Source organism: Anser cygnoides, chromosome 14 (assembly GCF_040182565.1).
Source record: "Anser cygnoides isolate HZ-2024a breed goose chromosome 14, Taihu_goose_T2T_genome, whole genome shotgun sequence".
NCBI lineage: Eukaryota > Metazoa > Chordata > Aves > Anseriformes > Anatidae > Anser > Anser cygnoides.
Window position 1 is genome coordinate 7,898,835 of NC_089886.1, and position 18,913 is coordinate 7,917,747.

Genomic DNA, 18,913 nt, shown 5'->3' on the forward strand with positions numbered 1-18,913 from the left:
GGTCCTGCCCTTACTGTATTTTTCCATTTTCATGTTGAAGTTCTGCTTCCTGTTATTTTAATCAATTGGAAGAAAAAAAAAAAAGGAAAAAAAAAAAAGAATTGAAAAGCAGAATCCCATACATTAAAGAAAAAAAAATAATGGAGCAAAGTAGCAAAGTAAAGTGTCTTTTTATATTTTCCCTTTTTTTTGGTAATGCCAGAGGTCCCAGTCCTGCTCACTGTGGGAAGCACCTTGGGACCAGGCACTGAGAGTGCCACTGAGAACCACGTTCTTTCAGTTGAAGCAAACCTGGTCCCGTTTGAAGCTAAATGAAATATCTAGTAACTGCCATGGAAAAAGGTCTGGGCCTGTCATAGCACTTGGCTGTGATTCTGCAAGGGCATCTGTTTGGCCTAAAGAATTCACAGTTGTGAATTAGGACTGATAACTGCTATTCCCTTTACTGGTGTTTAGTAAGTTCTCATCAGCATAAAAGCTAGACTAGTGAGTGCATAAAATATGTTTGTCTTTACTTTTCATTTTCCCCAGCCAGTATTTGAATGATAGAAATTTTGAAGGAAACTTTTAAGACTGATAAATAATTATTTTGCCAATGTACTTGTCTCTCTCTGTTCAAATCTGGAAGAAGAGTGGTGTAGTTTTAAAGCACAGAAGCAATTCTGTAATGCAGGTATTCTTTTGTATTATTTACTCTGCAGGTCTACCTGCCCCAAAGCTAAAAATACTTACTGAAAAACAATAAACCATGTATTTGGATTGCAAAATGACATGTGCCCTCTGTGGGGGTATACCTGCCTCACAGCCATAAATACATATTTATAAACAGTATAAAATACTAATTGGGATTAGAAAGCAACATTTACCCATGAGGTAAGGCAATGCAAATGGCAAGATAATTGCAACTTTGTGAGATGTTCAAACTGTGTGGTAGAAATCAAGCTTTCAGTAAAGGCTCAGATAGATAACATGAAAGAAGGCTGCTTTTTTGAGGAAGGGGATGGAATAATGCCTTTTTTTTTTTTTCCCTTGTCAGAGTTTACAGAGCAATAAAAGGATATTGAATTAGTTCCTGATGATTTGGTCTAGCGGAGTGCTTAAGGATTTCAGCACGCTCGCTGAAACCATGGCAGGGTGGAAATGAAGTTTATCTCACCATGCTGCTGCCACTTAGCAGTCCCCGCGCACTCCCACCAGCTCTTTGGCATTACTCCTGTCAGCATTTAGCTATTCCCTCAGTGACCAGTTCTTCAGAGAAGGGAAGAATCTTCTCTTATGCACACCGTGTTATGAGTGTGCCTGGCAGCTGACAGAGGTGTTGGTCCCCCAGCATTTGCCTCTGGGGCAGTTCAGCTGACGTTGTGACTTCAGGGACGAAGGAACTGCCTCAGGTACGCGAAACTCGTGCTATCCAAGGTCAACTTCTGAAGCATGATACTTCCTTTAATTATATGTTCAAAGCTTTCTGCTTCTCTGAGTTGATTTTTGGCAGCAGATCTTAAAATAGTGTTTAAAAGCCCTAGAAAATTTTTAAAAAGCACAATTTTGCTAGTGATGGCACAGCCAACGAAAGGAAGTGTCTGCAGCCCTGCCTGGCCACCTCATGTTCTCCCTGTAGAGTTTGTTAAGCATCCGCTGTGGCACCGCTCCAAACACCTTGTCATTAGAATGAGTGCCGGCGTGAGTTTGGTATAAAAGTCTCTCTCTGTTTGGTCAATCTAAGTCTTTCTTACCCATTAGCTATGAACAGAGAGAAGGGAGCGTATTTAGGGGCAAAACAGTAAAAATGAACAGAAGCGGATGAGCAATTTGCTAAAGGCATCATTTTGGTAGAAGCACCCTCCCTTGATGCACAGGTACCATCGCCATCCAAAGCACGTTCAAGTCTCTGTATGGCAGTAGGCTGTAAGCATCCACTAGGATTTATAAAACTGATATGCTCTGCTCTTAATAAATTTAATTCTCAAGCAATAAAATCCAGAGATCCTACTTCAGACTGAACTTTGGTTTTCCTGGAACCCTGGGGGCAGTTAGTGCCTCCGTGATGTTTCCAGTGTGCTAAAAAGGTGGAAGTTTAAACAAATTTTACAGCAGCTGTGAAAATATTTCCCTCTAGCTTCATAGTAATATTGGCCAAAAGTTTCCTAACTTTGAATTTTGAAGGAAATTTTGTAGGATAGCTGAAGGGGTACTTCCAATCACACCAGAATTAAATCTTGCTTTGTGTGTTCCCTGTGGTTTGTCTAATGAGCTGGTGTTATATGCTGCATACTGAGAGCACAACAGGCAGCTGAAGTATCTCACCAGCTGCAAAATGTGTTTGAGTAGCCCAAAAAAGAGAGATAGAGGAACCTCTGAAGTGAAGAAACTTTTTGGAATGACCCTACAACTTATATTTCAAAGCAAAAATCTCGTGGAGGCTGCCCATGGCATTTTGAAAAGGATTCCATTAAATGTTGCTAACATGTCATAAGCTCTTTTAAATGGAAGGGTAATGGCTCATAACATTTGTAAGCATTTTAATTTCATGCAATATGAGCAGCGTAATCAACACCTATTAAAGTCAATCAGCTGTGCCAAGTGGGCTACCTACCTCAGCGTTTGTCTATATTTTTCATCGTGGGCACACCTCTAAGCTAGCTCTGGGAACCGTACATTTGTACTTTCTTACCCTAGAAATTTTGTGTCCAGAAAACCCAGTATGGTCCTTGCAGAAGTATCTGAACCCATAAGCTGAATAAGCACTTCTAGTCGGGGGTTTTTGTCTTCTAGGTTGGAAGTTTGGGCCGCGGATTTGATGCAGGCTAGTTACAGCCCCAAAGCCAAACAAGAAGGAGAGGGAGAATTTCCCAAATGATCTCTGTTTTGTTGACTTTTTCTCTTTGACAGGTGAAATTTCTCTGCTTGAGTTGCTTGTGTGAAGAGAGGGGAGCTGTTCAGATCATGTTTGGTTTGCTGCTCTGATCTGATTCCCTTCTCCTATTCATTTTCAACATTTGCAGCTGGACTCTGCAGTCATAAAAACCAGCGATGTGCACCACAGCTCAGAGTGAGCTGCTGAGCTAAGGCTGGGTGCTCTGTGGTCTCTAAGCTTTCGCATTGCATTTTTACCATGATCCCCAAAATTGCTTGCATTTCAGCTATGAAGAGGATGACAGCGGGACCGAGTTGTGTGGTAGGGCTGTATTTCCACAGAAATGTTGCAAATCAGCTGATGTGTTTTTAGCTGAGTCGTGAGCCTTGAGACGGGAGTGCAGGCACTAGAACCTAAAAGGGAATAAACATTTGATTTAGTTTATTCCCCCAAAAGGAAAAAGAAAATACATGGAATTATTGATTTTAAAATTGAAAGAAAAAATGGCTGAGCTGAATGAATTTGGCAGGTAGTTTCTTGTTGTCCTCGAACATGCCCAACGGTTCTAGTGTCTGTTAGTTCAGCTTAGGTTTGGCATCTCAAATTTGCATGCTACCTCTATGAATTAACTGCAAAGCTGCTGTGAAGCTCCCTTTTCTTAATTAGCCATTTATGGTGGCCTGTCAGTATTCCTGTAGGCACATATAACTCTAGGTGCTGTCCTTCATTCTTAGTTTTCTAAATTTACTCTTATGCTTAAAAAGGGGGGGGGGGGGGGTAGCACCAGGGGTTTACTGGGAGTTTTATGAGTGTGGGATGCATCAGTCTCATCTACCAATGATGGGTTGTCTGTTGCTTACTTTTATTGCCAGACAGGCATTACTGTTAAAAGAGAAGCGGTGTTTCTCTTGTTGACTACAGCTGACCTGAACCAATGTTTGGGATTGAACGCATTTTTGGATAGTCTTGAATTTTCAGTCAGAAACTTGATCCAACTTTTGTCTTAACAAGCTGTAGACTCAGAAAGAAGTAAGCCTTACAAAGCACCTGAAACTGCTCAGGGAAAAACGTGCGGTTGTGTACTGCTGCATTTCTCTCTCTCAAGGGCAAAGGCCTTGAGTATAAGGATTTACTATGTCTAGACAGCACTGCTGACAATCAGGATCCTGGCTGCTTTGGAAACGCTGAAGTATATAAACAACTTCTTAATACTAAAAATCAAAAAAGAATAAAACTTCGTACAGTGTGGATAGAGACAAAAGGACTGAGGAAGCACTAAAAGACAAATAGTGAGAGCCAATTATAAAGAAACAGAATGGTTTTTTCTGATGTTTCCAGGAAGTCTCAATAGCAGAGCTTCATGTCCTCTTACCACAGGACAGCAAACACTTCTGCAACTCTTCTGCTGATCAAAACTATTTCAGAAGCAAAGTTATGTATTTTTTAAGGCAAGTGTTACTTGACAAGATGAGCTGTGCTGTCATTAGCAAGTGCAGGCACACACCACTGGTTTTACAGACAGTTCAGTTTAGCTGCTCTTTGATTTGCAACAGGAAAGGAAAATCAGACCTTCCAGGTTTCATTTACAAGCTGCTTTGCCAGTAATAAGAGTTTCTCTGATTGTTCTGCTTCTAAATGACAGATGTTAGATTTGGAGAAAGAAGAACACAGGGTAAAAACGAGAACAACTCTGAATTTGCTCCTATTCTTTTAGGGCAAATTGGTTGAGGCTCTTGGGAAAACTGACTTGCTTCTTTTGAAAGTAAAAGTGAGATTTCTTTGGCTGTTAACAACTCCCTGGCTGGAACATCTCTATTTTTGATCTCTATTTGTCTGAGGCTGTGCCTGGCTGTCTGCTCCCATGTGCACCAGCGTCTTTCAGGAACGGATGCTCCCATGCTGACGTTAGTGGCACAGTGTTGGAATGCAGGATGCTGCTGTACGTGCGTGATAAAAATGGCTGTAAGCCTAGTCTAAGAGATGGGTGTTCTGGTATGAATCATTGATTTAGTCTTCAATCCAACCAGATATTTAATTATGTGTATAATTTACAATTGTATGTTACTTTACTGATGCTGGTAAGGCTATTCACATGTATAAAGCTAACCATACGTTGTGTTCTTTCCTGGATTATGCCCTATAATTTCTACGTACACTGCATGTAAGTGGCAGTGTGAAGCTACTGGCAGGAGTCCATCATGTTGGTCACTGTGCAAACATGAAGACAGGCCTTTCCAAAGGGTTTTATGGTGTCAATAAGTAGACCGAGACTGGGACAGGAGATGGGGATCATGGTGAGCCAAATGGCTTGCTCGTTTGCTCCTACAGGAGCTGAGGAGTTGTGTGAGGAGTCCTGTGTCCATCTGCATGTTCATTTTAATAGATCATTTAATAGGTCACGTGCCCCAAGCGTAAAAGAGTGTGGTGATAGAGCTGGCAGATATTTTCAAATAAAACCTGACATGGTTTAAAAAAAAAAAATCCTTATGGATGATGGAAAACAGTTACCAAGATGATGCCCTTTTTTCTTATTTTTCTTATTTTTTTGACTGCAGGCTTTCAGTACAAAGAGTCACATGTCCAATGATTTCCTCTTGATTTGCTGTAATTCTGAGGCAAGTCTGGTTATCTTTTTTTTTTTTTTCCTAGCTTAGTCTTAAAAGGTGGAATAACTTTTTGTGGCAGGTCACACACAGCACTAACAGGTAGCTTGCTCCTCATTTCTCTCTGAAGGGGAATAACCTATGGAACAGGAAGAAAATGCAAGGTGTTCCAGCTCACAGCATTTCTTCCTTGTTTGTCTGTGAGGACACAATCCTAGTTTGCCATCCTTATGTGGAATCACAGGAGACTCCTCTCTTTCAGACCTTGAGTTTTTCCTGGGCAGGAGTGGAGCAAAAGTGTCTGTGGCTTTTGTCTTCCCACCACTAAGTTTCCCCAGATAGCATCAGCTGAACTGCATCGCTGCCATGCAACTTCCCCCAGAAACATCCCTTCTAAGGACGTCTGTAAGCAAAAGGGGTTAGTGAAGTGCTTGAAATGCGTTCCTGGGCCTTGGGAGCCCTGAACTCAGTTCCCTTGTAAATTGATTACCCTGTGGCATCAGCCGTGGTGTCTCTAAATTCAGTTTCCCTTCTTCAGGGTGGAATCCCAGCCCTTTTCTGTCTTGCTGGGATGTGATGAAAGACTGGAGAGGCTACAGGAATGGAGGCACGCGTGAGCAGTGAGAGGGCATGAGATGTTATGTAGGAGTTACAGATAGGATGAAGAACCACAGAGAGCTTCGGGTAATGCAGCTTTGCATTTCTTTCCCTACTGAAACTATGAGAACAGGTGAAGAGCGCACTAACAAGGAGAGCTGGGCAGTTCTGGAAGGGAGCGAATGGAACAGAGCAGCTTTCCCCTTTGGAATGCTGACTATTGTATGGGATGCTGGCGTGGAAACTACAGTCATTGGAGGACATCTTCCTTTAGAAAGTTCTTTGTTATGGTCTAGAAGGGAAGGTTTTGTTTAAGGTTTATTCCAAATGATTCAATGCTAAAATTTTAAATCTCTGTTATGAAAATGAGAGTAAATGCACACCAAGATTTCCATGGTGTCTTAGTCAATGCTGGACACTGCTGTATTCTTAATTTGTAGTTTAAAACTCTGCAAAGAAAGCGGCTTTTATGACCCAGGCTTTTTTCTTTTTCTTTCCAGCTACAGCTTGATATTGCTCATCTAGTTCTTTTTCTCCTTGAGCAAAACAATATACCATTCCATTGTCTCTCTCTTTATTTAGACAAGAAATGGATTTGTCATGGGGCATTTAATGAATAAAAGTGGTTAATATCTGAGTTCTGTTTCTCTGCTAAGAAACCAAGAGCAGCTGCAAAAAAGTGCCCGTGGCACCATGAATGGGTGGTGACTGATTTAGAGAGAAACATGCTGTTCACTGAATCATCCGTATCACTCTTCACGGTGCCTGGAAAGTTGTCTTTTCCAAGTACTGTTACAAGCTGAGCCTTCCTCTTGGATGAGATCTGACAGGACTGCAGCCCAAGGCACTATAGCTGAAGAGTAAGATGTGTTTTTTCCAATGAGAAGCTTTGTAAGACATCAATATTTAAAAGCAGAGAAATAAATAAAGTTACAGACGATCAGGTTGATTGAAGGGAGAAGAGAGGTCATTTGTCTGACAGAACAAGCATACCTCTCTAGTGAGGCTTACAGTTCTCTAGCCGAAAGCTGTTGTCTTTCATTTGATGAGGTTGGTCTCGAAGAGTGTGAACAACTCATTGTTTTTCTTAAAATCATTATTTTTCTAGGCATATTTTGCAGGTTAGAAGTACAAAGTGGATGTAGCTGTTCACCACCTTATAGCAATTCATATCTTCCTTTAAGCAGATACACTGATGTGAATTCACCTCTGTGTACAACGCGCAGGGAATGGCCAAATAATCCATAACCCAAATGCACACTAATTGCTGGAAAAGTTCAAGAGGAAGTGATCAACCTGAGCTGGTTTAGTGCTTTGGTTTCCAGAGAGCTGTGGCTGTAATTCAGTGAGGTGATGGGGTGAATCTGAAGACATTTCCTCTGATGCTTCCTATGGCATAGTATTCAAAGCTGATCCCCTCCATGTTTTCACAGAACATCCTTCATTATTTAAATAAAATAAAGGCCATATAGGGCAATTGGCATGCATGTTGTCAATGCTGCTGGCTTGAGGAGCACCTTTTAATTCATGTTTACTGTTGCTTCAAACCAAACTATTCTATCTGTATTGCTACTACATTCTTGAAATCCCCAGCTACTACTGTAAACTGGCATTCGCTATATATGTTTCTTAAGATCCCAACTGTTATTTATAAATGATGAACCTTGATGCTGTACACAGCTGGGAGAGCAGCAGGCTTTCTGTTTCTCTCTGCAGCGTTATCTATTATGCAACAATCTGGGAAGTGTGGCTTAGCTCAAGTAGGGGAAAGAGGAGCATGCAGACAGGACCCTTCCTGCACCCAGTCCTGGTGGGAGCCACTGATCGGATGGATGTCCACTGATCAGTTCTGTTCCTCCAGAGTTTTGAAAGAACTTCAGGAATAAAAACATCAGGAGGCAAATGTCTTTTGTTTAAAAGTGGTGACAACCAGACAGGCTCAGCCACCCTGCGGATCGCCCAGAGAGTAATCCTTGGCTTTTATATGTCTCCCTGTGCTCTGTTTTACCTTCACACATCCTAATCGCTCTGGCTGCTTTTGCCATTACTCACCATTTCCCCAAACAACATTCCTATCTTCTTCCAGGCATGGAAAAAGCATCTGCTGCTCGTTCTATGAGCCTGACAGCTATTGAAATAACACTCCCTGGGTCCCCAGTGGTGTTGGTTAGGGATGTATTTCTGCTCATTGGCAATGCCCTGCATTTCTCTGCTCTCTTAGCCCTGAAGTAGATACCCAAGAGTGTCTATTGAATGGCAGCTGCAGGACGCAGTCAAATCTCAGCACAGAGCGCCCTATTACTGCTTGTGCAATTGTCCCACTGGTCAGACGTTTGCTGTCATGTTATCTCTGTAGATGCATGTGTTCTGGGTAGCAATGTCCAGCAGGATTTAGCATCTTTCCTCCAAATCAATTCAATGTCATGGTCACACACATAGCTGCATCTGTTGTTTTATCTCTTCAAGTGTAGTACTGCCTTGCCTCTTCAACATTCTGCCTCTCCTGGGGTGGAAGTTTGCAGTTCTTCCTCTCCAAGATGGTTCCTGTCTGACACTAACTCACACATGGACTGTTACGACACTGCAGGTCAGGATTTGGCACTCTGTGTTTGTTCCTGTGGGGAAGGCTCTGTCTAGTCGTGTAGACTGACAGACCATCCTTCTTAAAGCAAAGTATCGATCATTTCAGCAGAAGAAACAAAGTGGTTAGGTAAAAGGAATCAAAACCAATCTGTGCAATTGTCTATGTGACCCAATAACCCTGTATCATAATTAACACAGATGAAATTACTTTTGTATCAGAGACACAGATATGGGTCCAGCCTTTCTTTATGTCCCATTTTGCAAAATATGCCCCTACAGAGTTAACTCAGCATATTTCTACAATAAATATTCCTACAACAAGGCCAAAATATGTTTTTCATCAATCATTTTATAGCTGCTTCAAACCTGTCACACCAATGTATGTGCTTGCAGCAGCTTCAGAGGAAAAATAGAGAAAAAAAAGACAAACCACAAATAAACAAGAATTTGAATATAAAAGCAAGAATTTGAATAGAAAACCTGAATAGAAAACATTTTCTATTACCAAGAATGGTCAGATGATCTTTCTTTGAGTCTTGTAAAGTGGCAAGTCTCCAGTGAATAAGTAATTGTAGTTCCAGGAATCTAGATTATTGCTCCCGTGAAGCTATTGAAAAGGAAAGCACGCTGAGCCCTTCAAACACGTTTCCTGATGCACAGACAAACGTTTGCCTGTGGCTCATGGCAAACCTGAAGGACAGGTCTCATAATGAAGAGCCTTATAATTGTAACAGATGCCTAGAAACAGAAATGCTTGGATTGCAGGAACATGTCCGGGCTGAACCTTGTCACTTCACAGGCCAGATGCATTGAAGAGAACTCCAGTGGGTAATCACCGAAGTGAGGATGGCCTTCTGCGTCCTGCCTTCCAGCCGTAACCGTGCTGTAATATAGTTGCTTTTGCAGTGTAATTGCTTTCTCTGCAGGGCTTCTTCCTATTGATTCTGCTTGTGTGGATTTAAATTGTTTGCAGGTTGGAACTAGACTCAAGTTGGTCTGCATCTCTGCTTTTCTGTGCGAGGCAGCACACGTGACGCTTCTATCTAAGAGATTTTAATGATGTCTAGATAGCATCGCTCCCCGGCCTGCATGCATGTATTTGATTTGAGGAGAAAGGCTGGATCAGATAAGTTCAGAACATCAATAAATACGTGTATTTTGTTTGGTGACACTTGTTCAATTTGAATCTTTTTCCAAGGAAGCAGCTTGTGTTGTGTCATTTTTTCAGCATGCTGTGTAAATGCTCTGCATCTGCAACTGTCGAGGATGGTGCCATCCCATAGCAATGCCATCTGCTTGTTCACAAAGTGCTTTTTGCGTAGATAAAAAATGTGAGGTGTTACTCATAATTAGGCAAATAGCATGCTGTGATCTGTGATTGATTTGATTTGTGTTGCTGGCTACCTCGCGTATGTCTATGTGTCCATAAGTATTGTCTACATCTCAGCATATGGATGCAGACTTATGAATTCTTTTTCCCAATCCAGACAGATGGAAATGTTTTCTGTTCTTCTTATTAGCAGCAGCTGATTTTCAGTAACACCAGGGGCCTCAGCTAGGATCTTGCCTGTGTTTCCTGCTGTATGTGCATGCATAAGTTGTCATGGCCATCTATAATCTCATACCAGAAGTGATCCATGACCTGCTGTGAAGTAAAGTTATGATTTCAAAGCCATGTTCAGGGATAGCCTTGTTATTAGCCTTCCTGGAGAAAAATATCTAGATATATAACTTGGAATACAGTGTAGTAACAAAGTGCCTAAAAGGTGGTGTGAGCATTGCAGAACCCAAGTATCGCGGGTGAGTCAGACTTCTAGAAAATATTACTGTTCCTTTCTTAGTAGTAAGAATATAGTAAGAATATGTTGTCTTAAATTTGTATGTATTCAACTCACCAACTGACTGATTATTTCTGGTTGTACTATGGTCCAGGTAACGCTGATAGTAAGAGAAAGTAAGTCAGAAATTACCAGTTCCGTATAATTTTAATGTTGTCTTCAAATGCCTTTTATAGATAGTGAGGTGTGATTTACCAGTAGTTTTAAAAGATGTTTAAGGCAGGCAGTAGGCATACCAGAAAGGCCATAAAAATGAAAACACATGAACAGCGATCTGCACACTTGTCTGGAGTAAAAATTACAAGCGCTGTAGTAGCTATATAGTTGGATGATTTAGAATATTTTAAACCTCAGCAGAGCTCTCTTCATTTCTACTTCTCTCTCTTCTATGGTCCTGTGCATACCTACAGTGTATTCACTTCAGAAAGAGGCCTGTCACCACTGGAGTCTGACCATAACTAGGGCAGCCCGAGGCAGAAAATAGGTTGTAACTTAGCACAAATCCATAGTCCTGCTGCTGCAACACCTCCTGTATACAAGGATCAGATCCGTGTGAGCTGCCTCTCAGCCTGCATACGAGCAGCCACTGCAGTTAGGCATTTCTGTGGAAGAATTCAAATAAATTGAAATAATGAATGCTTGGCTGATTTCTAGTGGGAAGTGGCGATCAGCGTGCTGAGAACCCAGGACTGCTGCTCTCCTCTTTAAGAGCATTGCAATTTCTTGTGTCCTGCTTGGTTTGTGCGAGGGAGAGCCATTCCCCAGTGATGCCAAGTTAATCATCTGAGCACGTTTGATCAACTCCAGTATAATGCCTTTGGGTGATCTCAGAGTGCAGCAAAGGTCTTGAAGCATTTTCAGACTTATTTGGTCATTTTACAAGCTGTGCTGTTTCTTGTCTTCAGATGTTGTCTGAGAGTGTCTTGCCGGAGGACTTCTGGTGCTGAGCATGTGTGGTGCCTCCGATTCTTTCAGGTTCCAGCCCAGGGAGCCAGCAATGCTACGCTAAGTCCTTGCCAACACCGAAAGTTTTGTGGATGTGCAGCAGCCTTCAGATATTACAAATCCAGATTTTCTACCCCCATGGACACTGAATAGAATTCCAACATGCACAGTTGCCTTTAATTTTCATGTGTATGTCTATTGGTTTCATCATGTCATCTGTGTTTTTCTTTGTATTATAAGCCAATGGAAAAAAAAAAAGGGGGGAAAGAAAATAATGGCAAAGAAGTCAAGGCATATGTAACGTTTCAGAGATTTTTTTCAGTGTTGTTTTTAATGTCAGCAGACATGGTGTAATTTAATTTTCAGAAGAATCTCAGCTGCAAAGCAGCTGATTAGGCATCTTGAAGAAGCAGCCGTGCTAAGTGCTGTGTTTGTGAGATTGTTACAGGAATTCTTTTAAAGAGAGAAATCCCTAGATTGCCAAAAATAAATCACTTTGAAGGATACAAAAACCCCTTGGGTAGCCATCCAAAACCAGAACCCAGCCATTTAGATCTCCCATCACAGACCTGCTTTCCTTGCACTTTAAAAGGAGAGTTAGAAATGTAATTGCTTTAATGTATCAGTGGGAAATTTATCTTTTGTTTCTATTGTCATTAAAATGAATTCCAAGAAATGCCATAAAAAGGGGAGGAAGAGTGGCTTGTAGTATTTGACATAAAATTCCAACATAGGTATTATATATGCTATGAAAATGTGTCATGTTGGGTGAGTATTTTTACATAACTTTTCAGAGCTTACAGTCAAACATCTTTCTGCAAACATGACTGTACATTATTTGTATAGAAGGGACTTGAGTGTTTTGTTTTTTAGTATTTGAGTACTTAATAAAATGTCAGAGGTTAGAATCCAACATGTTGAATTAGCTCATGACTTTCTAGATTTATGTCTTTGAGTGCCAGTTGCAGGTCAGGGCTCTCTCAGCTCTGTCACTGATCCAGGTTACATGACTTGGGTGCATTACACTTGTGAAAAGAGGTTGTTTCTAGGAAGAAAAGGATATGGACTGCATTTTGTTACCTCTGCACTGGACCTATTGCTTCCTTCCTGAAAGTAATCATCTTTAGACATAAATATAGCATGTACTGGGGCATTTTGTAGCCTTCATTTTAATCTGTTTGTTATCAATTCCATTCACAGTTTGTTTTCATTCTGCTGTGAAAAGCTTACACTGTCAAATCAGAAGTTTTACTGAAAAAGGGATTTAGTTACATGAACATTATATTCAACCATTTGAAGGACAAAGTTAAGATCAGAAGAGACTCAGTGATTAAACAACAAAAAGCATGTTCAAATAATATTAAAAGATGTTTTCAATCTAACACCTAGGGATTTAGCTACTGACTTAAATTTTTGTGCCAGAAGGCTTCTGGGCAAAATCCTGTTCTTGTTGTGGGGAGCTATGTCAGAAACAGAAGGAAGATCTATTGGTTTTTCTTTTGTATGGCAACTTAAATGGAAACAGTGATGGCTGGCTTGCAAGTTTGGCCTGAAGTCCATGGTTTCTCTTGATGCAGATGAAAGCTAGGCTGCTTCGAAGCGGGATCTTAGGGGTTCCAAGCTGGATACTCCCAAATTTGTCTTCTTCACATCCAAAGATAGAGGCTGCCCAGCGTTCTGTCTGTTCGTTTTTCAGGAGGTGTGCGATGTCTGTACAATGTTCTGGTGAAGTTTGCTGTGATTCACAGTGGTGCCAGTTGCTTGATCTGCAGCATCTGTTCTGAATTCTGAGGTTTTTTTCAACCTGATTATTTCCTCACTACTCTCTGTTTTATGGGGACAGCCCTGAGCTTTTCAATCACCAAACACTCTCTAATGCGTGCTAGGGATCAGGTCCAGGACTGTTTTGTTTGAGTCCGTGCTCGCAGCATGCTCTGGACATTTCTGTGGTTAGGGAACTCCGCATTTAGTGTCGAGTAGTGAGAGCTTTATTGATGCTTCCCTTTGAAGGACGAGCAAGTCATATCAGAACTCTCACAACACTGGATCAATGATGCTAATTGAAGCTTGTCTGTGTCAACTGACCAGAAGGGACAGAGTGAGGGTTAAAAAGTCACCTTTGCTGGTAGGTCTCAAGATGCGCCTGACAACTGCAACGACGACCTTGCACGCAGTGCTGTGCCACGGACAGCCCGTGCTGCTGGGTCTGGGTGCGTTAGGAAATCGGCAGAGGTGATATTTTTGTGAGTTTTCATTAGGAAAGTTTCCCATTCTTGGCGAAGGATATCTTGCGCCCTGAAATGATTGCTTTTTGTCTCCGTTTACAGGCAATGACTACTTGCTACTCCAAAACAGACAAAACCGTGAAAAGTTACCTCATACCCCAAATATCCGGGAAATGAGATTTGGAATGAACCGAGAATGGGAGATTTCTAGCAGCATGTTGCTTTCTGTCCCCAAACCAATAACAAAGTGGTAGAGCTGCAGCAGACAGCGAGGTAGGATTGTGTTATTCACAGGCAAATGTGCCCGCATCTGATTGAAGGTGAATTCTGGGTGAAGCACTATAAGTTTGCATAAAAACCATAAAAACTACATTTTTGTGTGCTCAGCCCATGCAAGCTACGGGTTATATCTTGGTTCTACCAGTCCGCTTCCTCTTCCCAGTCTTCACAAGAAATTGCTGTCAGGATTTCCCAATGATCTTTTAAGGGAAGAGTTTAAGCATTATACAAATATTTATAGAGTATCTTAAAATAACAAGCCTCTTGGGGGAAAAAGCAGCTGTCTGCGGCACCACTGAGCGACACTGATCCAGTCGATTAGAACTGTGCTGTCTGGAAAGAGTTTAAATTGCTCCTGGTCCCGGGCTCTGTGCACAGGGGGTTGTTTGCAAGTAGTTTCACTCACTGCCTGCAAGACGAAGCTGCTCTTTACCTGCACCATCAGCAACAGGGGATTTTTCTCCTCAGGACTCAGCCTCCCCCACCTATGAGTGTCTGTGAGTTGTCCCCACCAGTGGAAACACAATGCAAAGGGCAGGTATCATCGCTGCTAGTGCTGTTATTGCATGTAGCTGTCACAGTAGGACTGCTTGGACTTTGTGAAGGGAATGTATTTGTTATAACCCCCCACAAATGCTTCCTCTCCATCAGCAGCTCTTTAAAGCAGCACTCAAGGGTGCAGGGAAGTGAATGAGCTGTCTGTGGCTGCCGGCCAGGTGAAGGAGTGCTTTTGCTCTCATAGTGGGCTGTCTGGTTGCTCTCCAGAAAACAAGCTTTTGCCCTCTAACAGTCCAGCTGTGTACAGAGCACTGGGTTTCCCTTCTGTATGTCAGTGAGACGTGTAAATGAGCAGGAAAATAGTGCTCTGAGTGTCTTCTCCAGACTGTTCTTTGCCAGGCTGGATTACACTTTAATATTTTAATTTTTCCCATTACTTTTTTCAAGCCTGAAGGAAATTCACCATTTTCACAAGCTTCATGTCCACTTACCTTGCAGACTCTTTGAATCCATAAGATCAAATCAAAGCTATTGCTTTTAACTGTCCAAAGTACGCAGGCATTGGCTGTGATGCATTATTTTAAAATCGCCTGTTAAAATTTAGAAAGATTTCCACATATTTTTAATATTTCCCTAAAACAATCTAAGGACTTCTGTTAAAGTATTGACTTTTCTTAAAGACAGCACTGGTTGGGATTGCTTCAGCTCAGGTTGTCAGTCAAAGTACTTTTTCTGTTTTGGTCTCTGATCTACGACTTTTTAGCATCTCTTCCAGAGTTAGCCAAAAAAAAACACCTAGTGAGCTGTTAGGGCTTGTTTCACCATGTGTTTAGCCTAGCAAACAAGCAGTCAATACCTTTTGCAGTCTTCTGTGTTTTACTGAATACCTCACTGCTTAGCGGGAAAACAAGCTACGCTATTTTGACAATAATTTGCGCTTTACAAGATCCTTTATTCTGCAGTGTATGTCCAACATCTTAATCTATTGAATAGCTGTGGTGACTTCTGCCTGCAAATATTTGCATTATTGTTGGGTCTGCTAATGAAGGGCTGGAGTAATGGGCAGAATGATGTGTTTACTACGTAGGATTTTCTGCAGAGGTGGATAGTAGATTTGTGCTGGGCTGGAAATGGATAACCAACCTAAAGAGTCCCTAAAAGATCCCAGCCTTAGCTTTTCCCCAGAAATGGAACCCAGTGCAGGTGGAATCCTCTGTCAGCCTTCTGCAAGGAAAATGCTTGAAATAAGCCAGAAGCAAACAGGAAGACATGCAGAAGGGAAAAAAAATACATATATATATATATCCTATTCCCATCCGTGTCTCTAGCTCAGTTTCTTCAGCCAAATGAACGATGTGACCAATGGAAAGAAACAGTAATGTAAAATAGCATCAGAAAGGAGTGACTGCTGATTTAATTTGCAGTCACACAGGAGGGTAAATAGGAGGCAGCGGTGCAGTGCAGTGCTATGGGATGGCTAAAATGGACATGAACTACAACTCTGCTAACTTGCCACAGCACTGAAGTTAACAGATGGCCATGGTAAAGGGATTAAAGTTTCAACAACCAAATCTGGGCATAAAGAGCATGTCAGCGCCAGCAACTGGCTGGGAGCAGCCCATGTCTGGGCTAAGGAAAGGTGCAGAGAAACCTTGCTGTACTATTTGTGATTGAGGGGAAGAAGAACAAATGACAGAGATTTCTCGGCACATCAGATAGCATGCAAGCAGTGAAATATGTTGGATTATTGTGTGATCAGAGATATCAGATTTATTTTATCTAAAATGTGCTTTTCTGAAGAATGGGATGGAACCTCTTTTAGACAAACTGGTAGACGAACAGAAAAAGATTATTTTCTCTACTTTTCTGAACCCAAAAGAATGCTAAATCCAGTTTTCAGTTCACTTCAATTTTCTTTGCATCACGTCCAAGAATAAAATATATATAATTTCTTTGACATTATTTATCTGGAAAGATTGTAAACTGGATTGTTACATATTATACTTCAGAAACGCGCTATGTCTCATACTTGCAGTCTTAAAATTATAATGAGTCTTGTTTTTTTATTACATGCTAATATTCTAACTTTAGGTCTATAAAGTTTGTGAGAATATTACTTCACTGCACGTAATTATTTTTATCGTGGTGATGATGCCATGTTGATATCTAGATTTCCATTTGCTCAAGCACATCAGCATATTTAATTTTGTGTCATGATAACATGAAATGCTAGGAGAATTGAAAGGTTTCCACTTTTCAGTTATAATTTCTAACCTCTCTAAGAATATTTTAATGTGTTTTTTTTTTCCTGTGTGATTGAAGGAAATTGGCATCATCGCTAAGCTTGCAACAGGGGACTGTTTTTTAAATGTTCAGTGTGTAAAATATGTCAGTGTTGTTATCTTTGTAAACAGAAGATGATGGACACAAAGTCTGCAGAATTTTCAGCAGAAGGGAGTAATTTTTTTTTAGCTCTTTTTCATTTCTTAATGGAAGAAGAATTATGGAAATGAGAGCGGGCATTGCATTAAGTGCTTGAAATGTTCCTTCCCTGCAGACCAATAAAAACATAACTCTTCCATTAGAGAAATTTAGTTTTTTGAAGGCTGCATGAATCTGAGCTCTGAATCAGTGAATGAGATGACTGTGCTAGGATAAGCGTTTCAAGTTCTGATTATGTATTTTAAGTCTTCCATAGGTGGATGCCAGCTCTTAGCTTGTCTTGTAAGACTTCTTTGGAGCAACTTTTTCTGCAACTCTTTTTATATCGGTTACTTGGCTTGTCTTGCACTACTTCTGTAGTGAACCTCCTGTTATGAAGTTCAGTAACAGAGTTTCAAAGCCAGTCAGTCATGGGGCTTGAATGATTTTTCCTACCTTAATTTGAACTAGAAGGTTTCCTGGCCTTTTCAAAACACTCTGTGCTTACATAACTCCATAAACAGAAGTCAAATAGTGCAAGTCAAAAACGTGACCTTTCTGTGCTACATATTGCGTGTTTTTATAGTGGTTATAATCTCATCTGTGGCGATAGTTTATGCAGGTTGTAACTATCTGCCTTTAAAAATATCCTTCATCTGTAAATGTGAAATGAAAACGTAGCAGTAAGCTGCTATCCCTAGGTGTTCAAATTACGTCCCTGGTCAAGGCTGCAGTGAATTAATGCCAGAGGAAGAGGGTCTTCAGGTGAAGGTAATCCTTTTTCTACGCTATGAACCATAAAATGGTAATCAGCGTTAACTCCTAGGTGCTTGGGAAAAGAACACAAAAATGAATAAAAAATAAATAAAAAAAATCATTACCAGTCATTACTATTGCTCTTTACTTGTATCTTATGAATAATATTTCAGTTTCAGATACTGTATACATTAAGCTGTCAAACATATCACAGAGGTATAGAAGGATGATTTGTCCTCAATTAGTGTATGAGGAGACAGAGACACCAAGAGCTTCTGAAACTTGCCCAAGGTCTGGAATTCTTTCTTTTTATTATTTTTAGTTTTGCATTATAGTTTAGTTGCAAATAGTCCGAATGAAGCCATGATAGTCTAGCTATAACTGAATGAATAAATCCCATTTCTTCCTTCCTTTTTTCTGAAAGGCTATCTCCTGGGTACATGCAGCACAAATGTTTAAAGCCACAAAAGTAATTACTGTGAATTTTTGTTCACATGTGGGCTTGTTTTGGGTGGTATTTTTATGTTTGTTTTCTGCAAGCACTGCTGCTGGGAACTCTTCACCCGTCACTAGAAGTGCTTCTTGAAGCTCCAGTCCATCACAGTGAGTGTATTCCTGTGCTCCTGTTATGCTTTATATGCAGGCAACATAGTCCTTCTGTCATGACCCAGAAAGATCACATTTATACAAATATTTATTATATTCCTTATAAATTCAGGAGGCCGAGAGAACATGCCTGACCTATACACTCCTGAATGTTCATTCCTAATGGAAAGACTTTGAAGCAGTGGGAAGAGACTTTGATGTAAGAAGTGCACAAACATCAAATTTTCATCTCCTTGCTGTTTTTCTTACTGTTGTATCCCCTCTACCAATCCTCTGGCTCAGCTGATTAATCAATTTATTCAGCTGTCTGCTTTAGACATTATGAAGAGATACTGGTAGTGAATTTCCACCTTACACGTTAGACTTTTGGCTGATTTAAGTTGGGGTCATCCTTTGTTTGTGCCTTAGGTGGCTAATGGCCCCTAAGAAAACCACCTGTGTGGACTGGGGCTGCCTGTAGAAAACACAAATTCCCAGGTGTCTTGGACGTGTTTCCACACAGAAGGAGCCAGATGGTTTTCGCTGTGGGTTTCCTTTGGCTTCACTCTGCAGGAGAAATACCTGAGACGGATGGTGCCAGGTAGCTGTATGGCTCCTGTGTTTTAACAGCTGGTCTAGCTTCTTTTTCAGAGTTATATTTAAAGCATAAAAATGAAAAACATGCAGAAATCTGTGTGGTCAAGTGTGGTGTGGGGAAGGCTTCATGTC

The 18,913-nt window shown here is 41.0% G+C and overlaps 1 protein-coding gene across 22 annotated transcripts in view; it reads left to right on the plus strand.

The window, feature by feature from the left end:
• The window catches only part of SGCD (sarcoglycan delta), a 517,792-nt gene that overhangs the window by 446,926 nt on the left and 51,953 nt on the right, over positions 1–18,913 (plus strand). The window lies entirely within an intron of this gene.